This window comes from Triticum aestivum, chromosome 1A, assembly GCF_018294505.1.
Source record: "Triticum aestivum cultivar Chinese Spring chromosome 1A, IWGSC CS RefSeq v2.1, whole genome shotgun sequence".
Classification (NCBI taxonomy): Eukaryota; Viridiplantae; Streptophyta; class Magnoliopsida; order Poales; family Poaceae; genus Triticum; species Triticum aestivum.
This window is the reverse complement of record NC_057794.1, coordinates 123879178-123905411: the sequence shown is the minus strand read 5'-3', so window position 1 is coordinate 123905411 and position 26234 is coordinate 123879178. Positions and strand designations below refer to the sequence as shown.

Below are 26234 nucleotides of genomic sequence, written 5' to 3'. Positions count from 1 at the left end.
CTCGGCCCGGCCGGATTTACTTTTACTGTATCCGGTGTGACGATTATCATCTCACGTAGTGGCGTGACCTCGTGATCCGTAGATCGATCTTGCATGTTTTGCTTTGTTCTCCAATACGTCTCGCATGTCTGGCGTATTTCCCCATGCCTTTTTATTTGAATGGCGTTGGGGTGCAGGCTGAGCTTTTGGCTGGAATGCCTCTCTATCGCGGCCATGAGGTGGCCGGTCAGCCGCGTCATACGCTTCTTCCTCTAGTCAGGGTAGCAACTTGCATTTTGGGTAACTCTTGGAGGGGCGTTCGAGTTTATATTCCTCGGCCGCCAGGACTTCAGTCCATCTGTCAGCTAGCAGATCTTGATCAGCTTGAAGCTGGTGCTGCTTCTTCTTAAGGCTATTTGCCGTGGCTATAAGCTAGCGCTTAAAGCACTCTTGTTCGACGGGATCCTCTGGCACGACGAATTTGTCATCGTCGAGGCTTGCCTCGTCTTCGGAGGGAGGCATGTAATTATTATCCTCCTCATCTGCCGCTCTCTCAGGAGGGCTGGCCTCTCCATCCTCCTGCCCTAAATCGTGCTTGAGGGGATTATTGCCATCTTCGGCACTATCCAGAGTGCTATTATCTCCTGTGCCGGTATCACCATTTTTGCTTTGGCGGGACTTAGAGCGGCGCCGCTGACGTCGGCGCTTGGGTTGCTTCTTGGAGGGGTCGTCCTCCGCTGTCTCGTCGCCATTGCCTTCTTTGGGTGTGTCCACCATGTATATATTGTATGATGAGGTGGCTGTCCGTGCCCTGTGGCCAGTGGTTCCTCTTCGTCTCCCGCATCGTCGTCCATACCGTTGATGTCTTCGGAGTCGAAGTCGAGCATGTCGGTTAAGTCGTCGACAGTGGCTACTAAGTGGGTGGTGGGTGGGCAGCGAATTTCTTCGTCATCCGCATCCCAATCCTGCCGGACATAGTTCGGCCAGGATCCTCCTAATAAGGAGAGAGACCTTAATGAGTTCAGTATGTCGCCAAAGGGCGGGTGCTAAAAAATATCCACAGAGGTAAACTCCATGATCGGCGCCCAATCGGGTTCGCTAGGAACGGGCGCAGGCGGTTCGGAGTCCGTGGCCGGAGAAGGACCCGGCAGTTTGACAACACGGTTCTCGTGCAGGGTAAGGTCGATGTTCGGCTCGATCACCGCTGAGGATAAGGCCTCCGTGGCGGGGTCCATCCACCCGTCCATGGACGGTGCAAGTGGCTCCGAATCGAGGGTCGGAGCGGCTGCCGGTGCGATCTCCTGAACACTGTCCGATGGTAGAGCTAAATCGTACTCATCGTGACCGTGTGACGCACAAGGCAGGGGCTCGAATCCGTCGAAGATCAAGTCTCCACGGATATCGGCCGTGTAGTTTAAGCTTCCAAACCTGACCGGGTGGCCAGGGGCGTAACTTTCGATCTGCTCCAGATGGCCAAGCGAATTGGCCCACAGTGCAAAGCTGCCGAATACAAAAATCTGTCCGGGGAGAAAAGTCTCACCCTGGACTGCATCGCCATTGATGATCGTAGGAGCCATGAAGCCTAACGGCGACGACACAGAGGAACTCTCAATGAAAGCACCAATGTCGGTGTCAAAACCGGCGGATCTCGGGTAGGGGGTCCCAAACTGTGCGTCTAAGGCGGATGGTAATAAGAGGCGGGGGACACGATGTTTTACCCAGGTTCGGGCCCTCTTGATGGAGGTAAAACCCCACATCCTGCTTGATTTATTCTTTATGATATGGGTATTACAAGAGTTGATCTACCACGAGATCGGAGAGGCTAAACCCTAGAAGCTAGCCTATGGTATGATTGTATGTTGTCCTACGGACTAAAACCCTCCGGTTTATATAGACACCAGAAAGGGCTAGGGTTACACAAGGTCAGTTACAAAGGAGGAGATATACATATCCGTATTGCCTAGCTTGCCTTCCACACCAAGTAGAGTCCCATCCGGACACGAGACGAAGTCTTCAATCTTGTATCTTCATAGTCGAACAGTCCGGCCAAAGGATATAGTCCGGCTGTCCGGAGACCCCCTAATCCAGGACTCCCTCAGAGGGCTTGTACATCAACACCATAGCCTCTCCGATGATGTGTGAGTAGTTTAACACAGACTTCGGGTCCATAGTTATTAGCTAGATAGCTTCTTCTCTCTCTTTGGATCTCAATATAAAGTTCTCCTCGATCTACTTGGAGATCTATTCGATGTAACTCTTTTTGCGGTGTGTTTGTTGAGATCCGATGAATTGTGGGTTTATGAACTTGATTATCTATGAATATTATTTGATTCTTCTCTGAATTCTTATATGCATGATTTGATATCTTTGCAAGTCTCTTCGAATTATTGGTTTAGTTTGGCCTACTAGATTGATCTTTCTTGCAATGGGAGAAGTGCTTAGCTTTGGGTTCAATCTTGCGGTGCTCGATCCCAGTGACAGAAAGGGAAACGACAATATTGTATTGTTGCCATCGAGGATAAAAAGATGGGGTTTATATCATATTGCTTGAGTTTATCCCTCTACATCATGTCATCTTGCCTAATGTGTTACTCTGTTCTTATGAACTTAATACTCTAGATGCATGCTGGATAGTGGTCGATGTGTGGAGTAATAGTAGTAGATGCAGAATCGTTTCGGTCTACTTGTCATGGACGTGATGCCTATATTCATGGTCATTGCCTTAGAGATCATCATAACTATGCACTTTTCCATCAATTGCTCGGCAGTAATTTGTTCACCCACCATAATTCATGCTATCTTGAGAGAAGCCACTAGTGAAACCTATGGCCCCCGGATCTACTTTACATCGTATAAGTTTTCAATCTACAATTCTAGTTTACTATTTATTTTGCAATCTTTATTTTCCAATCTATACCACAAAAATACCAAAAATATTTATCTTCTTATCTCTATCAGATCCCACTTTCGTAAGTGACCGTGAAGGGATTGACAACCCCTTTATCGCGTTGGTTGTGAGGTTCTTGTTTGTCTGTGCAGGTACTAGGGGACTTGCTTGTAGTCTCCTACCGGATTGATAACTTGGTTCTCAAAAACTGAGGGAAATACTTATGCTACTTTGCTGCATTACCCTTTCCTCTTCAAGGGAAAACCAACGCATGCTCAAGAGGTAGCACTGCTTAGAGGGCTATGGTGGATCAATCTGTTGATGACGCAGATTCTGAAGATGCGCCAGCACCACCGAAGCAGAAGAAGAAGACAAAAGCTTCGAAGCCCTCTGCCACACCAAAAGCTTCGACTGTGAAGCCATTGACCACTGCACCTCCTAAACCCAGTGTGCAGTCTAAAGATTTTTCTCGTGTCCCCAAGAAGGCCGATAAGTCCAAGAAACCAAGAAGCCCAAGAAGATTTCTGGGCATGAACTGACTCCTGTTGCCGTTCTGCGCAATGAGGAAAACACCATTGATCTGTCCAGTGATGAAGATCTTGGTGATGATGCACTTGACCAAATGATCAAGAGCAAGCAAGAGGCGGAGATCTTCAATGATCTGCCGCTCTTTGATGTTGACATTCTGAACAACTTCGTCGATGAGTGGTTCAATGACCAAAGCATCAATATTGATGATCTTTAGCTGCTTGTGGACATAAGCGTCACGTTCCATGGAGCTATTACAAATGAACTGGCCTTGGCCAAGAAAATTGTTGAGATCAAGAACAAGATTGACTATGAAAAGGCCCACTTCAAGAAGCACATGGCCAAACCGAGTGTGGCTGATGTGCAAATCTTCAAGAAAACGATGGATGACCTCAAGGCTGAGTTTCACAAGAAGAGGGAAGAAGACAAAGACTCTTGTGAGCGCATGAAGTACTACGCACAGAAGTGCGTTCAAACACACAATGAAGCTGAAAAGCGCAAAGCTCTTGGGCATCCTGGCATCGACCCCAGAATGGCTGCCAAGGCAAAGAAGAAGTTTGCTGAAGCCCAAAGTGAAGTACCAAGGTAGGAAGAACCTCACATTGTCTTCCCTGCCAGTATGACAGGCTCGAAGCCTAAGGTCACCTCAGCAGCTTCAGAGCTGAAGAAGACAAGGGCAGCTGAAGCCGAAGCTAGGAAATGCAAGCACAAGGATGCGTCTGATGATGCCCCATCAAAGAATAAATTGAAGACAAAGTCATCCAAGAAAGAGTGTGCTTTGGCCTCTGAGCCCCTCATCGTTGACCCCATTTTTGTTGCTCGTCCAGCCTCCACCAACCAAGAGCGACGTCTTGTGATCCATGAGCCTGCTTCCACAAAGGCTCCTAAAGATGAAGAAGTTCCAGCTGTTGACCCCATCACAGTTGAAGACATTGGTCATGAAGACAATGTTAATGATGATGTATTCCTTCCTCAGCTCGATCCCCAGTCGGTATCATCACCTGTTCTTACGAACAGTGAACTTATCAGCATTGGTCATCCTTTGACGCTAATCGCTCAGGATGACTCATGGGTCGAGCGCACTCAGCAAGACACCCCCATCCATGATGAGACACCAATAACACCAACTCCTCAAGTCACCACTCCGGTGCTTGACGACGACAACTACATGGTGCAGACCACTCCATCACTAGAGGCGTCACCCGCATTTCACAGGCTTCACAAAGGCCCTAGGCCACAGGTCGCCATGTCGAGCATTTCAGAAGGGGAGGTGCAACAAAGCTTAGTAGCACGTCAAGTGTTTCCTGAAGCCACCCCTAATGTGAATGTCTCTGAGTCTGAAGCCAAAGATGCTGAAGACATTCTGGCTGCATCAGCCGATGAAGATAATGAAGAAGCACGAGAAGAAGAAAGAGTTGCCACACCCCTTGCTCCTGATTAAGTCATTCTCGAGGAGAATGTGATTATGCCCGAACCTCCTGTTATTGAACAAACGGAGGTTCAAAACACCGAGGCTGCCACAAACAACACCACTGAAGCCAATGACACCGTGGAGCCTGATCAAGTCATGGCTGAAGCTCATGTGGAGCCTGAAGCCAATGTGGAAGCTGAAGTCACTATTCCACCTCCAAGGCCTCACACCATGGAACATGACTATGATCATGGTTAGCTTGTCACAGTTAGATGGCCTATTATGGTTCCTCCCACTGCTCCCGGACCACAGTATGACTATCAGGAGTAGAGGCCACAAGTTCAGAAGCCCAAGCCACGGCTGCCAAGGCTTCCAGGTGTTGCAACTACACCAGGTTCTTTTAACGTGCACAGCTTCAGAGCCCACAACACCTTCTTTGACGGTGCCAAGAATCCCTACTCGAAGCCAAAGATCTCTTCCGATCGATTCTGGAGCCATCAGCAGCGCAACTACTACTCCTGCATTCTATAAAATCAAGAGCGAATCTTTCCACACATGCGTCTTGACTGTGAAGCTATTGCTGGGCTGCCCTGTCTTGAAGAAGCGCTTAACTGCTTTAGGGATGTTGGTCTTCTGCCATTTGTGACAGACAAAGAGCACTGGAATGAAGAGCTTCTACTGCAGTTCTATGCTACACTTCATATTCATGGCTACAACAGGGATATGAAGACATGGATTCTTGAGTGGATGACAGGTGATGTGCATCATGGAGCCAAAGCTCAAGACATCATCGAGCTTACTTCCCTGCCCACTCTAGGTGAGTTCTACGAGCCTGGCTGTCAGCGTCATCGAGATGAACTATAGAGTATCTTCCAGAGGCGTGAGCCAAATATGAGTGAGATGCTCAGTATGATGAAGTCATTGCCTCAAGATGCTGAATACCCCAAAGAATTCTTCATGAAAGACCTCGAGTACTTACCCCGCATAGTATACCACATTCTGAGGCGTACTCTATGGCCAATCAAGGGACATTCTTCTGAAGCCAAACTTGAAGGAGCCATGAAGACTTTGGCATCAGATTCAATACCCAGGATTTCTTCATCAGATAACTCGCTGCATCTGGGATTCTGTTTGGCCTAAAATTCTATGCTCCATGGGTGATGCGCCTGATCAAGCTCCATTCTACTATTGACTATCAGCCCTCAGCGTGCAACCATCTTGTTTTTCTTCTTGAGGTTGATCTGTCCATTGAAGCCATCTACCCTGAGCCTACCAAGAAGCCTCTACATCTTCATAATGCTGATCATCAAAGCTTCTCACAACCAATGGAGGGAATTCTTGTCCCCAATGTTGCAACCCCTACTTATCCTCTGGCTGGGAATATGAGAGTGCCACATCGTGCCAACACCGAAGCCACTGCAAGTACGGTTGCCCAAAGGCCTCGAAAGAGATCTCGTGTACTCAATGATCGAGAGCTTCTTGTGGCCTTGCATCAGAGGCAGGATAAGCATCATGACTGGCTAAAGCGTCAGATGCAGAGTATCTTGGTGGATGTCAATCGCATTTGAAACTTGGCCACCAAGAACTCATTTGTTGCCCATGAAGCCTGTCGACGGTACTGGAAGAGTCTCATGCTTTGTCCTGAAGACGATCTTTCGTGAAGATGGCTCCACTAAGAACTTCAAGTTTGATTCCAGGCCTCCACAAAATGCAAGCTGGCGCCATAGTCCCTCAATTGAAGATTCTGAGCGTTCATATTCGGCTGCAACTGTTGTTGCGAGAGTCGTTGATGAAGAAGAGGACGCCACTTCGCCAACCATGGCTGCACTACATCTCAACACTGCATCAGGCCCGTTTGCACCACCGATCTCCAACGTCGACCCTGCTCCTTCATCTACTCCTGATGGGAACGCGTAGATACTCTATGTCTTCAAACCTTTTTGGTCATTACTGACAAAAGTGGGAGAAGCTTATGAGTTGATAGTCTTCAAGCGGGTCCTTATTGGGTGGTTGCATTATTTTTGCTAAGTCTTTATAACTCTTGTCTTTTGAAACATTTGGTTTTTTGAGTTGTAACACTTAAACTCGATGGCCGTTTGCTACTTTTTCTGCTATCTTGTGATGCAATAATAAATTCCGCATGAAGTCATTCCGCAGACGTCCATTTTTCATTATGCATGTCATTATCTTCGTTATCTCTTTATATATGCATGATGAATTGTCTTCATAAGTTGAAAGGGATCTCCAAAAGTAAAACCTGCCATGTGCATCTGCATTCAAAAGCAAACTACTTACATGCGCATCTTTAGGGGGAGCCTTTGCTAATTATGAAGACAATGCCTTAATCCTTAATTTTTCACATACTCTTATCCCCGTTGAAAACTTCAACCGGTTTTTCATCAATCACCAAAAAGGGGGAGATTGTAAGTGCATCTAGTGCCACCCTTAGTTGGTTTTGGAGTATTGACAACAAACTTGGTTGAGAGACTAATGCGTTTGTGAGAATTACAGGATAACACATGTAGTAGTCCCATATTGATTCGGTTTACCTACCAGAGATGACCCCTAAAAATGTGTGAAGACATTAAAGACAATGGTGGTCTGTGAAGATATTCACAGTGAAGATTATGACATGAGAAGCACATGAAGACTATGGAGTGCGAAGACATAGTTGCTTCGTCATTTTCTTTTCTTATTTGTTGAGTCATAGGAACCACCGTATTGTTAAGTGGGGTCCAAGTGAACAAAATCAGAGTGACTGAAGTGATGCTCAATCAAATCCTAAGTCTTCGAGCGAAGACAATGAGAACAAATCTTATCCAGAGCTGGATGAGTCAGCTTTACCTGTAGCCGAAGTCAAGCCGTCGCGTGTGTTTGAAATCTGACTGTTGGACACGTGTCAGTTCCTTAGTGACCCAGGGTCATTTCGGACAAATCAGGTTGGGTTTCCCCTGGCTATAAATAGCCACCCCTACTGTAAGTGCATCTAGTGCCACCCCTAGTTGGTTTTGGAGTATTGACGACAAACCTAGTTGAGGGACTAATGTGTTTGTGAGAATTGCAGGATAACACAGGTAGAAGTCCCTCATTGATTCGGTTTTCTTACCAGAGATGACCCCTAAAAATTTATGAAGACATTGATGTCAAAGGTGGTATATGAAGATATTCACATTGAAGACTATGACAAGAGAAGACATCGCATGAAGCCTGTGGAGCTCGAAGACTTAGATCTTTCGTAGCTCTTTTTCCTCTTCCTTGTTGAGTCATAGGAACCACCGTACTATTAAGTGGGGTCCAAGAGAACCATTCAGAATGACTGAAGTGATGCTTAAACAAAACCTATGTCTTCGAGTGAAGACTATGAGAGCGAATCTTGTCCAGAGTCGGACAAGTCAGCTTTGCTTGTAGCCCAAGTAAAGTTGCCGTGTGAGTTTGAAATCTGACCGTTGGAACACGTGTCAGTTCCTTAGTGACCCAGGGTCATTTCGGACAAATCAGGTCGGGTTGCCTAGTGGCTATAAATAGCCCACCCCCTACAACCATAAACGGTTGGCTGCTCAGAGTTAGTGTACGGCTTTTGTCGTTTGAGAGCAACCCACCTCGAAGCCTTTGAGAGAGAATTCCTTGCGAGGATAAAGCCCTAACCACCCGGAGCCAAAGAGAATTAGGCATCACTTAAGTCTTCGTGTCTGTGTGATCTGAAGACTTATTACACTTGAGGACTGTGCATCCTTCAGCCGGTTAGGCGTCGCGTTTTGAGCATCCAAGAGACATTGTGGATCGCCGGTGAACGAAGTCTGTGAAGGTTTGGGAGTCTACCTTGAAGACTTACCAGAGTGATTGGGCGAGGTCTGTGTGACCTTAGCTCAAGGGGAATACGGTGAGGACTGGGTGTCCTGAGCTGCGTGTTCAGGACTGGGTGTTCGAGACTGTGTGTCCTCAGGTTTAAATACCTAGCCGCCCTAACCAGACATACAGTTGTCACAGCAACTGGAACTGGTCCAACAAATCATTGTCTTCAACGAGTCACTGGTTTCATCCTTCCCGTCCCTCTACTTACTGTTACTCCTTGTGAAGTCATTGTATGATTGCACTATCTTTTGTCTTCACTAAGTGACTGCGTGTTCTGTTTGGCTTCATAATATCTTCCTACCTGATCCTTACTGCATTGTTGCTATTAGTCATTGTGCTCTCACTTGAATACTTGACTATGGCTTGCCTAGTGTAGTCTACTTTCCGCTGCATGGTAATAGGTTTATTTCTATCGTTTGTCTTCGAAACTTCCACGTTTTGAAGACTTTCATAAAAATCGCCTATTCACCCCCCTCTAGTCGATATAACGCACTTTCACCTACACCATAAATTGGTGGCTGCTCAGAGTTAGTGCACGACTTTTGTCGTTTGAGAGCAACCCACCTTCGAAGTATTTGAGAGAGAGATCCTTGCGAGGACAAAGCCCAAAACACCCAGAGCCAAAGAGTGTTAGGCATCACTAAAGTCTTTCTGTCCGCGTGATCTGAAGACTTGTTACACTTGAGGACTGTGAATCCTCTAGCCGGTTAGGCGTCACATTCTGAGCATCCAAGAGTCATTGTGGATTGCCGGCGAACGAAGTCTGTGAAGGTTTGAAAGTCTACCTTGAAGACTTACCAGAGTGATTGGGCGAGGAACGTGTGTCCTTAGCTCAAGGGGAATAAGGTGAAGACGCGGTCTTCTGAGTTAAATCTCAGCCTCCCTAACCAGACATACAGTTGTCACAGCAACTGGAATTGGTCTACCAAATCCTTGTCTTCACCAAGCAACTGGTTCTATCCTTCACTTCCTTTTACTTTACGTTTGTCTTCGTGAAGTCATTGACTGCTTGCATGATCTGAGTGTCTTCACTGCTTAAAGTCTGTTTATTGTTTGGCTTCATACCTTCTTCCATCCTGATCCATACTACCTAGCTGTTGATAGCCTTCGTGCTTTCACTTCATTACTTACTTGACTATGGCCTGTCTAGTGTAGTCTACCTTCCGCTGCATATCAATAGGTTCATTTATACCGTTGGTCTTCAAAACCCCTGTGTATTGAATACTTTCATAAAAATCGCCTATTCACCCCCCTTTAGTCGATAACTAGCACTTTCAGCTTCGCCATCGATTGAGAGGCTCATCGGCAATGTGAGGTCTGAGAGTAAGGTGTGGGCTCCGACAGGACTGCTCAAAGGGAAGTTGGATGCATTTCTGCGTGGATTACATAGGTGGGTTAGTCGGGAGGAGTAGGGTCTATATTTGTATACGTAGAGTGTTTATGGGAGTAAAAGCCATACGGACATGTATTTGTAAACTTCTGGTGGAGACATCATTTGCCTTTCTTTTTTAATATATGATATGCACACTCGTGCATATTCAAGAATTTTTTAGTATTATATAAGGACCTTGGCACCCGAGAGCTCCGATGCATCTCATGGACGTTATACTACCACTATCACAAAAAAAAAGAATGAATGTTGTTGAATTGTGATGACAAATCTCAAATCTTTTTCCATGCATAGATATCATGTACTTTCCGGTCCCAACATAAGTTGTAGTATTAAACTTAAGACACTTATTTTGTGATGGAGGGAGTATTTTATTTCTTCACGAAACTAAACATGAGAGTAGAATGGACACCCAGATTTGATATCCAAAATTTTAGTTTTTTTTAAATTCCTGATATTTTTTCAAATTTAACATTATGTAGAGGGCTTGGCACTTGACTTTCATGCATCTCGCCGGCGATACTACCATTACCACAAATAAACGAACGAATGTTGTTGAAATGCGATGACAAATCTCAAATCCTTTTCCATGCACGGAGCTACGAGACCGAAGAAGATTCCGACCCCCAATCAAATTTCGTTAGACCAGAAACAGAGGAGTAAAGAAAGAGGCCACCGACGGGCATTGACAGCGGCGCCTCAACCGCCATTATTGGGACAAGAACGGATTACCAGACGGGTTAGTTTAATGCAAAGCATGAGCCGAGCCAGCTGCGCTGTTTACACTCCATCGCTCCCACGCTGTGCACAGTCGCAGACACAAAGGTGGCTTCCGGGAATCGCTGAAATAGGAGACAAAGGACAACACTTTTTCTCTCTCTTTGCCATGACAAGATAGGAGGAGTGGAGGAGGAGGAGCAGCAGCGGCAGCAGCATTGCAGAAGCGAGCTGAGAGAGAGCTCGCGCGCGGGGGTATCCGGGAATGGTGGCGATCTCCACCTATTCCTCTCGGATCTAGAGCGGCAGCTCGGCCTCTCCGTGCCTCTCTCTCTCGCCTTCGTCACCGCCGCCGGTGGTGTGTGAGGGCGGCCGGGCAGCGGAAAGATGGCGGCCAACCGGGGGATGGTCGCGGGGTCGCACAATCGCAATGAGTTCGTCATGATCCGCCACGACGGCGACGCGCCCGCCCCGGTACGGTGCCTTAATTCGTCGGCGCCATTTCTGTTCGTCACGGCTCGTTCATGCGGTGCGCGTGTCCGCGCGTCGGTGGATCTGGTGCGAAAGGCGAGTCGGTGGATCTAGGTTGCGGTGTTAGGTGTAACAGCTCGAATTTCCCCCGATTACGCATGAATCTGTGGGGGTGCTCGTGCGTTGGATTCGTAGTCTTGCCGCATTTCCCCTGTCCGTTAATGGTGGCCCTTTTCATGTATGGAATTGACGAGCGGTGGAGCAATTGGGAGATGTTCAGCGTCGGGGTTATCCGTACCCCCCACAACCCACAACCCACACTCCCACATCCACAACCCACACACCGACACCCACACCCACACCCACAACCGCAAACTGTTCCTCTCAATGACATGCCATTCATGACATGGGGATTATCTGTTCCAGACCTCACCGATATATTGGGACCATGTTCAGTATTGACTGATCAGTCTACCTTACCTTAACATCAAACTATTCATGCCATTCCCGATTTTGGATCATAGTTTCAACTTTAAGCCAAGAAGATGACTTATTGCTGATCGATTATGGTACATGGGGGATTGCTGTGTCTCCTAGCAAGCTGTGTAATTTCGCACGGGTGTGTGCTGACCTTGTTTTGATCTTACTGATGCAGGGTAAGGAGGTAAAAGGCGCGGGTGGTCAGGGCTGCCAGATATGTGGTGACACTGTTGGCGTTTCGGCCACCGGCGATGTCTTTGTCGCCTGCAATGAGTGCGCCTTCCCGGTCTGCCGCCCTTGCTATGAGTATGAACGCAAGGATGGGGTCAAATGCTGTCCTCAGTGCAAGACCAGATACAAGAGGCTGAAAGGTTTGTTTCTATACAACATGTTGATTTGTTATGTGATCTGTATGAGAATTACATATGGAAGTCTGCTTTCTGCTTGCTTTATATGAGCCAAAGTTGTGGTATACTGCTTGTTGCTCGACATATAAAATTAAACCCATCCACCTCATATTCTTATGTTTTTGTTTATAAGTCATGCTAATTGATGTATGCATCACTCGTTGACAAAATTCAGGTAGCCCCCGAGTTCCGGGAGATGAGGAGGAAGAAGATGTTGATGACCTGGACAATGAGTTCAACTATAAGCAAGGGAATGGCAAAGGTCCAGAGTGGCAGCTGCAGGGTCAAGGAGAAGACATTGATTTGTCTTCATCCTCTCGCCATGAACCTCATCATCGTATTCCTCGGCTGACAAGTGGGCAACAGGTAAATACCTATCATTCAGACACTTGTTTTTTTTCATGCATTCTTGAAAGCTGAGCTTGTTTCTGTCAGAATCCCTTGCTCTTGTGCATTAATGCATTGAAAATCTTTTCCAGATCTCCGGTGAAATCCCTGATGCTTCCCCTGATCGCCACTCTATCCGCAGCCCAACATCAAGCTATGTCGATCCAAGTGTCCCAGGTATATTCCTGTCTATCATAAATAGCTTCTTTTGGACAATTTGTTTGCTCATCTGATGAAAATATTAACATTTCTCTACTATGATATCAGTTCCTGTGAGGATTGTGGACCCTTCGAAGGACTTGAACTCCTATGGGCTTAACAGTGTTGACTGGAAGGAAAGAGTTGAAAGCTGGAGGGTTAAGCAGGACAAAAACATGATGCAGGTGACCAATAAATATCCAGATGCAAGAGGAGGAGGAGACATGGAAGGAACTGGCTCAAATGGCGAAGATATGCAAATGTATAAATAACCTTTCTCCATTATAATCAGTGACTATTCTGATAATTTATGTTTCTGAGTTGATTAGGATCTGTAATTTTTCTCTTGACTATGCTTTACCTGTAGTGTTGTTACACTTTGTTGTTCGATTGGAAATGACTCAATGAAACTGAGATATCTGTACTTTTGTCTTTGCAGGGTTGATGATGCACGTCTACCTCTGAGCCGTATAGTGCCTATTCCTGCAAACCAGCTCAACCTTTACCGGATAGTGATCATTCTCCGACTTATCATCCTGTGCTTCTTCTTCCAGTATCGTGTCACTCATCCAGTGCGTGATGCTTATGGATTATGGCTAGTGTCTGTTATCTGTGAGATTTGGTTCGCCTTGTCTTGGCTTCTAGATCAGTTTCCAAAATGGTATCCAATCAACCGTGAAACATACCTTGACAGGCTTGCATTGAGGTAAGTTACGACAAATGGGTCTACATTTGTTCATGATTTTTGGCAGCATAACATCTTTCATTTACATTATGTGTCCTGAGGTGCGTAATCTAATGTCGCAGGTATGATAGGGAGGGAGAGCCATCACAGCTGTGTCCCATTGATATCTTTGTCAGTACAGTGGATCCACTGAAGGAACCTCCCCTGATCACAGCAAATACTGTCCTGTCCATTCTTGCTGTGGATTACCCTGTTGACAAAGTGTCATGCTATGTTTCTGATGATGGTTCGGCTATGTTGACATTCGAGTCGCTCTCAGAAACTGCAGAATTTGCTAGGAAGTGGGTTCCGTTTTGCAAGAAGCACAACATTGAACCAAGGGCCCCGGAGTTTTACTTTCAGCAAAAAATAGATTACCTAAAGGACAAAATCCAGCCTTCTTTTGTGAAGGAAAGACGAGCAATGAAGGTAAGCTACAAACCACATGCTTAGATTGCTTTCCCCAAATTCTGCTTGGACATTAACTTTGGGGTATGCTTTGTTTCAGAGAGAGTATGAAGAATTTAAAATACGAATCAATGCACTTGTTGCCAAAGCCCAAAAAGTGCCTGAAGAGGGGTGGACCATGGCCGATGGCACTGCTTGGCCTGGGAATAACCCTAGGGACCATCCTGGCATGATTCAGGTACCTTTTACTTCAATGCGTCTGTCGCTTGAAAATAATGTTGACCTAATTTGAATCTTATGTATTAAACTTACTTTTTGTGGAATTCAGGTGTTCTTGGGGCACAGTGGTGGCCTTGACACTGAAGGTAATGAGTTACCATGGCTTGTGTATGTCTCTCGTGAAAAGAGACCAGGTTTCCAGCATCACAAGAAGGCTGGTGCGATGAATGCACTGGTATGTGTTCTCTTCTGCAAATTTACTTATGTACATTGCATTGGATTTTATCTGGCTCGTTGCTAATTATACAATTACATACCTTTTGCTGGTTGGCAGATTCGTGTATCTGCTGTATTGACAAATGGTGCCTATCTTCTTAATGTGGATTGTGATCACTACTTCAATAGCAGCAAAGCTCTTAGAGAAGCAATGTGCTTCATGATGGATCCCGCTCTAGGAAGGAAAACTTGCTATGTCCAATTTCCACAAAGATTTGACGGCATTGATTTGCACGATCGATATGCTAATCGCAACATAGTTTTCTTTGATGTAAGTCTGGTGCTGTCTGTGTTCATCATGACGACAACACTTTCTTGTCTCTTACATGCTTTTCCTCTTTGCAGATCAACATGAAAGGTTTAGATGGCATTCAGGGTCCAATGTATGTCGGGACAGGATGCTGTTTCAATAGGCAGGCCTTGTATGGCTATGATCCTGTATTAACTGAGGCTGATTTGGAACCTAACATTGTTGTCAAGAGCTGCTGTGGTGGCAGAAAGAAAAAGAGCAAGAGCTATATGGATAACAAAAACCGTATGATGAAGAGAACCGAGTCTTCTGCTCCCATCTTCAACATGGACGATATAGAAGAGGGTATAGAAGGTATGTGCTTGCAATTTTTACTTACATTTATTCTTGGCATCTGAAAGCAAGCGCTGTATATACTGAATCCCTACAATATTATGCTTCTATTTAGTCTTCCTTTTGGTTCTTGAGATTCTGAGCTATGACTTGCTTCAACTAATCACTCTTTCTGGATCTCATCAGGTTATGAGGATGAAAGGTCCATGCTTATGTCCCAGAAGAGATTGGAGAAACGATTTGGTCAGTCTCCTATATTTACTGCATCCACCTTTATGACTCAAGGAGGCATACCACCTTCAACGAATCCAGCTTCCCTACTAAAGGAAGCCATCCATGTCATCAGCTGTGGATATGAGGACAAAACCGAATGGGGAAAAGAGGTTAGTGTGAGAGTCATAGTTTTCCTTATTCTTTTCTCTAAGTCTTATGCTGAGATACGAAACTGGAAGTGAGATTTTCTTTTATGTTGTTTCAGATTGGCTGGATCTATGGTTCAGTTACTGAAGATATTCTTACTGGGTTTAAAATGCACGCAAGAGGATGGATATCAATCTACTGCATGCCACCACGGCCTTGTTTCAAGGGTTCTGCACCAATCAATCTCTCTGACCGACTTAATCAAGTTCTCCGATGGGCTCTTGGGTCAGTTGAAATTCTGTTTAGCAGACATTGTCCTATCTGGTACAACTACGGTGGGCGGTTGAAACTTCTGGAGAGGGTGGCTTACATCAACACCATTGTTTATCCAATAACATCCCTCCCACTTATTGCCTATTGTGTGCTTCCTGCTATCTGTCTCCTCACCAACAAATTTATCATTCCTGAGGTTAGTAACAAGAAACCCTTCCGCGTTATTGTTATCTGCATTATGTCACTTGATATGTTGTTAATGACCATGAGCGAAAAATGTTTTGGCTGATCATCCTACTTCTGCAGAGCTTTGTTCCTCTTGTTAAATCTCGCATTGCTAAAACCCTCACAATCAGGTGTCTTTGTGTCAGAATTTTTTTTGATGTTGATATATTCTTTCTGACATGCAGATCAGTAATTATGCTGGGACGTTCTTTATTCTTATGTTTGCCTCCATCTTTGCCACGGGTATATTGGAGCTCCGATGGAGTGGTGTCGGCATCGAGGACTGGTGGAGAAACGAGCAGTTCTGGGTTATTGGTGGCACATCTGCCCATCTTTTTGCAGTGTTCCAGGGTCTGCTGAAGGTGTTGGCCGGGATCGACACCAACTTCACGGTTACCTCGAAGGCAAACGACGAGGACGGCGACTTTGCCGAGCTATATGTGTTCAAGTGGACCAGTCTCCTCATCCCTCCGACCACCGTCCTTGTGATTAACCTGGTGGGTATGGTGGCAGGCATATCATATGCCATCAACAGCGGTTACCAGTCTTGGGGTCCACTCTTCGGAAAGCTCTTCTTCTCAATCTGGGTGATCCTCCATCTCTACCCCTTCCTCAAGGGTCTCATGGGGAAAGCAGAACCGCACGCCAACCATCGTCATCGTTTGGTCCATCCTCCTCGCCTCCATCTTCTCCCTCCTGTGGGTGAAGATCGACCCTTTCATATCAGATACCCAGAAAGCCGTCGCCATGGGGCAGTGCGGCGTCAACTGCTGATCGGCGCCGGAGAGTATCTGCCCCCCTCGTGTAAATACCGGAGGGGGTTAGATGGGATTTTTGTTGTTGTTGTTGTAGATGAAGGCGGAGTTTTATTAAATTATTGCCCCTTTGTTAGGAAGTATTTAGTACCCTTGCCTACGAAACCTGCAGCGTACATTGCAATCTTCTCTCTGTCTCTCTTTTTCCATTTGTGATGGTACTACCTGTTGTTTGTTGCTTATAGAGTATAAATATTACTCCCTCCGTTCCAAAATAGATGACCCAACTTTGTATTAAAGTTAGTACAAAGTTGAATCATCTATTTTGGAACGGAGGGAGTATGTCAGAACGTATTTATACACACTATAACACAAACTATTTATATAAGGCAGCTGTTCATCAACTCTTCTGCAATCCTGGTGTCAACCGGGCCAAGGAATATGAATTGTCATGCATCCGCTTGATTGTGATGTTCTTTGTGTTGGTTAAAAATTTGGCATGAACCGATGCGTGGCGATATTTCAGTTAATAATGTTTGGTAGATTGAACTATTGCTATTAGCTTGCTTTGATGCTTGAAACACTGCCATTCGGCACCGAGCCGTACAGCCTATGAGATCGAGGGCCATTCCCGAGATCGGAGAATAGCATAACACGGGCTCATCTACACGTGCGTGTACAGTAAATTTATCAAAATCAGCAAAAAGAAAAATAATCAAAGAAATCAGATCGCCCCCCCCCCCCCCCCCCGGCATCTAAGATGCTTGAGTGCGCAAGGTGTGTGCAACTTTTCACAGTGTTAGGACATTTGAGGAGCTCGTGAAAAAGAAATTTTTTAACTCAAAGAAACTTTGAAAAACTGCATTGTTTACTCTTGATTTTTTTGTGCATGAGCTTCTCGAATGTCATTTGAGCATGAAAAAATGCACGCTAATAAAAAACTCGAGCTTCTTAGATGTAAAATAGTTTTTTTTTGCATTTACCGTTCATCGGGAGCGGCTCAGATGTGGATTACCAGCCCATTCCCCGCTCTCCTTTCCTTGGTCTGGGGTGTGGAGGCATAATCCTTTGTATACTGTTCATTTCTACAGCTACTATTCACCACTGTGGCTACTGTAGATGCAAGGTTGGCCCGAGGCGTTCATCGATCCTGGCTACGCAACTGCACTTATCCCTCTTGATGGTCGCTTGCGAGTTCATGAGTCCTCTCTCCCTCACGTCTTGTGACCTTGCAGATCTGTGCGGAGATGGGTTAGGAAGCCGGTTCGTCAATGTGTGGAGATGGCTTAGGAGCTCCTAAACGTCTAGGGTGGTGTTTGTTTCTAATGTATCTAGTAAGCTTGTTTTGTTGGAGAACGTAGTATTTCAAATTTTTTGCCTACGATCACGCAAGATCTATCTAGGAGAAGCATAGCAACGAGCAGGGATAGTGTGTCCACGCACTCTCGTAGACCGAAAGCGGAAACGTTTAGTAATGCGGTTGATGTAGTCGAACGTCTTTGCGATCCAACTGATCCAAGTACCAAAAATACGGCACCTCCGCGATGAGCACACGTTCAGCCTCGGTGACGTCCCTCGTACTCTTGATCCAGCTAAGGTCGAGGGAGAGTTCCGTCGGCACGACGGTGTGGCGACAATGATGATGAAGTTACCGGCGCAAGACTTCACCTAAGCACTACGACGATATGACCGAGGTGTGTAACTGTGGAGGGGGGCACCGCACACGGCTAAAAGATCAACTTGTGTGTTCTAGTGTGCCCCCTGCCCCCCGTATATAAAGGAAGGAGGGGGAGGCCGGCCGGCCCTAGGGGCACGCCCAAGGAGAGGGAGTACTACTAGGATTACCAATCCTAGTAGGATTCCTCCACAAGGAAGAGAGGGGGAAGGAAGGAGAGGGAGAGGGAGTAGGAAAGGGGGGCGCCGCCCCCTTCCGTTGTCCAATTCGGACTGCAAGGGGGGGGGGGCTGCCCTGGCTGCCCTCTTCTCTCTCCAACAAGGCCCATGGTGGCCCATTAGTTCCCCTGGGGGGTTCCGGTAACCCCTCCGACATTCCGTTTTTACCCGAAACTATCTGGATCACTTCCGGTGTCCGAATAACATGGTCCAATATATCAATCTTTATGTCTCGATCATTTCGAGACTCCTCGTCAGGTACGTGATCTCACCCGAGACTCCGAACAACATTCGGTCATCAAATCACATAAACTCATAATACAAATCATCATCGAACGTTAAGCGTGCGGACCCTACGGGTTCGAGAACTATGTAGACATGACCGAAACACATCTCCGGTCAATAACCAATATAGGAACCTGGATGCTCATATTGGCTCCTACATATTCTACGAAGATCTTTATCGGTCAAACCGCATAACAACATATGTTGTTCCCTTTGTCATCGATATGTTACTTGCCCGAGATTCGATCGTCGTATCATCATACCTAGTTCAATCCCGTTACCGGCAAGTCTCTTTACTCGTTCTGTAATGCATCATCCCGTAACTAACTCATTAGTCACATTGCTTGCAAGGCTTATAGTGATGAGCATTACCGAGAGGGCCCAGAGATACCTCTCCGACATTCGGAGTGACAAATCCTAATCTCGATCTATGCCAACTCAACAAACACCATCGGAGACACCTGTAGAGCATCTTTATAATCACCCAGTTACGTTGTGACGTTTGATAGCACACTAAGTGTTCCTCCGGTATTCAGGAGTTGCATAATCTCATAGTCATAGGAACATGTATAAGTCATGAAGAAAGCAATAGCAATAAACTAAACGATCATAGTGCTAAGCTAACGGATGGGTCTTGTGAACGAAATATGCCCTAGAGGCAATAATAAAGTTGTTATTTATATTTCCTTATATCAAGAAAAATGTTTATTATTCATGCTAGAATTGTATTAACTGGAAACTTAGTACATGTGTGAATACATAGACAAACAGAGTGTCCCTAGTATGCCTCTACTTGACTAGCTCGTTAATCAAAGATGGTTAAGTTTCCTAGCCATAGACATGTGTTGTCATTTGATGAACGGGATCACATCATTAGAGAATGATGTGATGGACAAGACCCATCCGTTATCTTAGCATAATGATCATTTAGTTTTTATGCTATTCCTTTCTTCATGACTTATACATGTTCCTCAGACTATGAGATTATGCAATTCCCGAATACCGGAGGAACACCTTGTGTGCTATCAAACGTCACAGCGTAATCGGGTGATTATAAAGATGCTCTATAGGTGTCTACGATGGTGTTTTTTTAGTTGGCATAGAGCAAGATTATGATTTGTCACTCCGTGTATTGGAGAGGTATCTCTGGGCCCTCTCGGTAATGCACATCACTATGAGCCTTGCAAGCAATGTGTCTAATGAGTTAGCCACGGGATGATGCATTACAGAATGAGTAAAGAGACTTGCCGGTGATGATATTGAACTAGGTATGATGATACCGATGATCGAATCTCGGGCAAGTAACATACCGATGACAAAGGGAACAACATATATTGTTATGCGGTTTGACTGATATAGATCTTCGTAGAATATGTAGGAACCAATATGAGCATCAAGGTTCCGCTATTGGTTATTGACTGGAGATGTGTCTCGGTCATGTCTACACAGTTCTCGAACCCGTAGGGTCCGCACGCTTAACGTTCGATGATGATTTGTATTATGAGTTATGTGATTTGATGACCGAAGGTTGTTCGGAGTCCCGGATGATATCACGGACATGAGGAGGAGTCTCAAAATGTTCGAGACATAAATATTCATATATTGGAAGGTTACATTCGGACACCGGAATGGTTCGGGTCATTTCAGATGAGTTTCGGAGTACCGGGGGTTACCGGACCCCCCGGGAAGTTATTGGGCCTCATGGTCCTAGTGGTGGAAGAGAGGAGGTGATAGAGGCAAAGGTGTCCCGATGTTTCGATGAGATGGTGGCTATCATTTCTGTGGGAGTCGACCTTGACGATCCGACTACGAACGTGCGAGACGTCGCGCCTTAGCAATCGCTAAACCAACTTCCGAGGGGTTATTGTGTTGGGGAACATTGCAGAAAACAAAAATTTTCCTACGGTTTCACCAAGATCCATCTAGGAGTTCATCTAGCAACGAGTGATTAGATGCATCTACGTACCTTGTAGATCGCGAGCGGAAGCGTTCAAAGAACGGGGATGAGGGAGTCGTACTCGACGTGATTCGAATCACCGAAGATCCTAGCACCGAACGGACGGCACCTCCGCGTTCAACGCACGTACGGAACAGCCACGTCTCCTCCTTCTTGATCAAGCAAGGGGGGAGGAGAGGTTGAGGGAGATGGCTCCAGCAGCAGCACGACGGCGTGGTGATGATGGAGCTGCAGTACTCCGGCAGGGCTTCGCTAAGCACTATGGAGGAGGAGGATGTGTTGGAGAGGGAGAGGGAGGCACCAAAGGCAAGGGTAAGAAGTCCTCCATCTCCCCACTATATATAGGAGGGCCAAGGGGGGGGGGGCGCCGGCCCTAGGAGATCTAATCTCCTAGGGGGGTGCGGCCAAGGGGAGGAATCCCTCCTCCCCAAGGCACCTAGGGGTGCCTTCCCCCTTTGGGACTCTTCCCTCCTTGAAACCCTAGGCGCATGGGCCTCTTGGGGCTGGTGCCCTTGGCCCATGTAGGCCAAGGCGCACCCCCTACAGCCCATGTGCCCCCCCGGGACAGGTGGCCCCACCCGGTGGACCCCCGGGACCCTTCCGGTGGTCCCGGTACAATACCGGTGACCCCGAAACTTGTCCCGATGCCCGAAATAGCACTTCCTATATATAATTATTTACCTCCGGACCATTCCGGAACTCCTCGTGACGTCCGGGATCTCATCCGGGACTCCGAACAACATTCGGGTTACTGGAAATACATATCCCTACAACCCTAGCGTCACCGAACCTTAAGTGTGTAGACCCTACGGGTTCGGGAGACATGTAGACATGACCGAGATCGCTCTCCGGTCAATAACCAACAGCGGGATCTGGATACCCATGTTGGCTCCCACATGCTCCTCGATGATCTCATCGGATGAACCACGATGTCGAGGATTCAAGCAACCCCGTATATAATTCCCTTTGTCAATCGGTATGTTACTTGCCCGAGATCTGATCGTCGGTATCCCAATACCTCGTTCAATCTCGTTACCGGCAAGTCGCTTTACTCGTACCATAATGTATGATCCCGTGACCAGACACTTGGTCACTTTGAGCTCATTATGATGATGCATTACCGAGTGGGCCCAGTGATACCTCTCCGTCATACGGAGTGACAAATCCCAGTCTTGATCCGTGTCAACCCAACAGACACTTTCGAAGATACCCGTAGTATACCTTTATAGTCACCCAGTTACGTTGTGACATTTGGTATACCCAAAGCACTCCTACGGTATCCGGGAGTTACACGATCTCATGGTCTAAGGAAAGGATACTTGACATTGGAAAACTCTAGCAAACGAACTATACGATCTTGTGCTATGTTTAGGATTGGGTCTTGTCCATCACATCATTCTCCTAATGATGTGATCTCGTTATCAATGACATCCAATGTCCATAGTCAGGAAACCATGACTATCCGTTGATCAACGAGCTAGTCAACTAGAGGCTTACTAGGGACATGTTGGTGTCTATTATTCACACATGTATTACGATTTCCGGATAACACAATTATAGCATGAATAAAGACAATTATCATAAACGAGGAAATATAATAATAATGCTTTTATTATTGCCTCTAGGGCATATTTCCAACGTATTGACCACGTCGGAGCACGATCAACCTGACCACGAGGGTCTGTTTCCTGCGAGCAAACAAAGAACAAGCAAGAAACTGAGATTGCAATCTGGATATTGCGAATATAAGATGAAAGCTTTATTGATCAAGGTGGGGTTCTGTGACGTCTTGGTCTGGTCGTTGGACACAAACGAAGTACGCGAAGTTGCAGCTATGGCGAACTTTTAATCGAAACAAAACCCAAAGTCTAAACGATGCCCTAAGGGCTGTATATATGGAGGAGAGAGGAGGGATTTCGTGGCCCTTGGAGGAGGGGTCCGAAACCAACCCTAACTCTTGTTTCCCCACACACACGGACTCTAAAAACAGCCTATACTTAAGTATTTCGAAAATACATGGGCCTGGCCTAATAATAAGGTGACGCAGCACCTAGAATAGCCTCTGGACGAATTTTATGAAGTGACGTCTTGTATATTTCGTCCAAGGCTTCAAGCACTCCTTATGGTGGCTTCAAAGTCCTGAAATCATCACTTGTAACTCTGTTCTTTATCCCCTTGCACATGCCATCATCTCCATGCTTGAACTTGCTCCAAGGTTCATCTTTCTTGTCCAAGCTAGGCCCTTCATTTGTAAGCAAAACAAATGTATCCAATTTAGGTAGCATCATATTCTCATGAGCATTAGAATCGTTACCAATAAATGAAAGTACCTGATAATTCAATTGGCGTGCGCGAGCTCTAGTAATTGATCCAGTATGTATAGCAGCAGGGGCTGTGGGCGTAACAATGGTATTGATGTCCTCATCATCCTCCCTTTCTTGAAATGAAGTCGTCCTCGACGAAAGCTCATCTTCCTCACCCAAATAAGGCTTCAAATCTGCAATGTTAAAAGTGGGACTAACCCCAAAATCTGCAGGTAGCTCAAGTTTATATGCATTATCATTTATTTTCTCTAACACCTTAAAAGGACCATCAGCACGTGGCATTAGCTTTGATTTGCGCAAATTAGGAAATCTATCCTTGCGCAAATGTAATCAAACAAGATCTCCAGGTGCAAACACAACATGTTTTCTACCCTTATCTCCAGCAAGTTTATATTTAGCATTCATACGCTCAATGTTGTCCTTAGTTAACTCATGCATTTTTAAAATCAATTCAGCACGTTCTTTAGCATCAAAATTAACCTTCTCCAAAGATGGAAGAGGCAACAAATCAATAGGTGCACGAGGTAGGAAACCATACACAATTTCAAAAGGGCACATCTTAGTAGTAGAATGCAATGAACGATTATAAGCAAATTCAATATGAGGCAAGCATTCTTCCCACATTTTCTTATTATTCTTCAAAACAACCCTAATCATAGTAGACAATGTTCTATTGACTACTTCAGTTTGTCCATCAGTTTGGGGGTGACAAGTAGTACTAAAAAGTAGTTTAGTCTCCAACTTAGCCCATAAACATCTCCAAAAGTGGCTAAGAAATTTAGTATCACGATCTGAAACAATAGTATTTGGCACACCATGCAAGTGAATAATTTCATGAAAGAACAAATCAACAACATTAACAGCATCATCACTTTTATGACATGGTATAAAGTGTGCCATTTTCGAGAACCTATCCACGACAACAAATATGCTATCCCTCCCCTTCTTTGTTCGAGGTAAACCTAAAACAAAGTCCATAGATATATCCTCCCAAGGAACACTAGGTACAGGCAAAGGCATATATAAACCATGAGGATTGAGTCGTGACTTAGCTTTTTGACAAGTAGTGCGGCGAGCAACAAAACGCTCAACATCCCGTCTCATATTTGGCCAAAAGAAATGTGTAGCAAGTATATCCTCCGTCTTCTTGACGCCAAAGTGTCCCATTAATCCTCCTCCATGCGTCTCCTGCAACAATAAAAGACGAACGGAGCTAGCTGGAATGCATAGCTTGTTAGCACGAAACACAAATCCATCATTAAGAACGAACTTGTTCCAAGTTCTCCCTTCCTTACAATTCTGCAATACATCTTTAAATTCAGCATCATGCATATATTGATCTTTGATGGTCTCCAAACCAAATATTTTAAAGTCAAGTTGTGAAAGCATAGTATAACAACGAGACAAAGCATTAGCAATAACATTTTCTTTACCCTTTTTGTGTTTAATGACATAAGGGAAAGTCTCAATGAATTCAACCCATTTAGCATGTCTACGGTTCAGTTTTGCTTGACTTTTAATGTGTTTCAAAGATTCATGTCAGAATGTATAACAAATTCCTTAGGCCATAAATAATGTTGCCATGTTTCTAAGGTCCGAACAAGAGCATATAATTCTTTATCATAAGTAGAATAGTTCAGACTAGGCCCACTCAATTTTTCAGAAAAGTATGCAACTGGTTTGCCATCTTGTAATAACACACCTCTTAATCCAATTCCACTAGCATCACTTTCAAGCTCAAAAGTCTTATTAAAATCAGGAAGTTGGAGTAAAGGAGCATGTGTCAACTTATTTTTCAATACCGTGAAGGCTTCTTCCTGTGCGGTACCCCAAACAAAAGGCACATCCTTCTTTGTAAGCTCGTTGAGAGGTGCAGCAATGGTGCTGAAATCTCTCACAAAACGCCTATAGAAACCAGCGAGACCAAGGAAACTCCTCACTTGTGTGACCGTTTTGGGCTGCGGCCAACTCTTAATAGCTTCAATCTTGGCTTTATCAACTTCAATTCCCTGTGGAGTAACAACATAGCCAAGAAAAGATACTCGGTCGGTGCAAAAGGTGCATTTTCCAAGGTTACCAAACAAACGTGCATCACGTAGAGCAATAAAAACAGCACACAAATGTTCCAAATGTTCCTCCAAAGATTTACTATAAATCAGTATATCATCAAAATAGACTACCACAAATCGTCCAATGAAAGCACGTAAAACTTCGTTCATTAACCTCATGAAAGTACTAGGTGCATTAGTTAACCCAAAAGGCCTGACTAACCACTCATATAATCCAAACTTAGTTTTAAATGTTGTTTTCCATTCATCTCCCAATTTCATACGAATTTGATGGTATCCACTACGCAAATCAACTTTGGAGAATATTGTAGAGCCACTCAATTCATCAAGCATGTCGTCTAGCCTAGGAATAGGATGACGATAACGAATAGTAATATTATTAATGCCTCGACAATCAACACACATACGCGATGTACCATCCTTTTTCGGCACTAAAATGATAGGAACAACACAAGGACTAAGGGATTCACGTATATAACCTTTGTCGAGCAGCTCCTGTACTTAACGCATAATCTCCTTCGTCTCCTCTGGATTGGTACGGTATGGCGCACAGTTGGGTAATGATGCGCCAGGAATTAAGTCAATTTGATGCTCAATCCCTCGAATAGGTGGTAATCCTGGTGGCACGTCTTGTGGAAAGACGTCAGCGAACTCCTGCAAAATGTTAGTGACAGCAGGAGGCAAAGAGGAAGGCACGTCCTCGAATGAAAATAATGCCTCTTTGCACACAAAAGCATAGCAAACAGATTTGCTAAAATCTAAATCATCAATATCAGATTTGGTGGCAATTAAACATGCACTTTTCAATTTAATTTCAGAAGCAACACTAGATGGTTTATTATTAGGCTGCATTTGTTGCTCAAATTCTTTTGCCACAATCTAATTTTCACTTTTATTTTTCTCCTGTTTTGCTTTATTAGCTCTATTAATATCATCTTTCAAAATGGAATCAGGAGTCATAGGAAGCAAAGTAATATTTTTATCCTTATGAACAAGAGTATACTGATTGTTTCTACCATGGTTTACAGAATTTTTATCAAATTGCCATGGTCTACCAAGTAATAAGGAACATGCTTGCATAGGGACCACATCACAATCCACATAATCAGCATATGTAGAGATACTAAAATGCACACGAACAATACGTGTTACCTTAACCTTGCCACTGTTGTTGAA

The 26234-nt window shown here is 45.2% G+C and overlaps 1 pseudogene across 1 annotated transcript; it reads left to right on the top strand.

Moving 5' to 3' along the window:
* Nucleotides 1–10856: 10856 nt before the first annotated feature.
* Nucleotides 10857–16770, top strand: LOC123040329 (probable cellulose synthase A catalytic subunit 1 [UDP-forming]; annotated as a pseudogene). Its single transcript, XR_006418130.1, has 14 exons — nucleotides 10857–11238; nucleotides 11891–12086; nucleotides 12298–12488; nucleotides 12602–12686; nucleotides 12777–12969; nucleotides 13147–13413; nucleotides 13515–13860; nucleotides 13940–14077; nucleotides 14168–14293; nucleotides 14393–14605; nucleotides 14680–14938; nucleotides 15104–15300; nucleotides 15396–15746; nucleotides 15961–16770. The product of XR_006418130.1 is annotated as a probable cellulose synthase A catalytic subunit 1 [UDP-forming] (transcript).
* Nucleotides 16771–26234: the final 9464 nt, after the last annotated feature.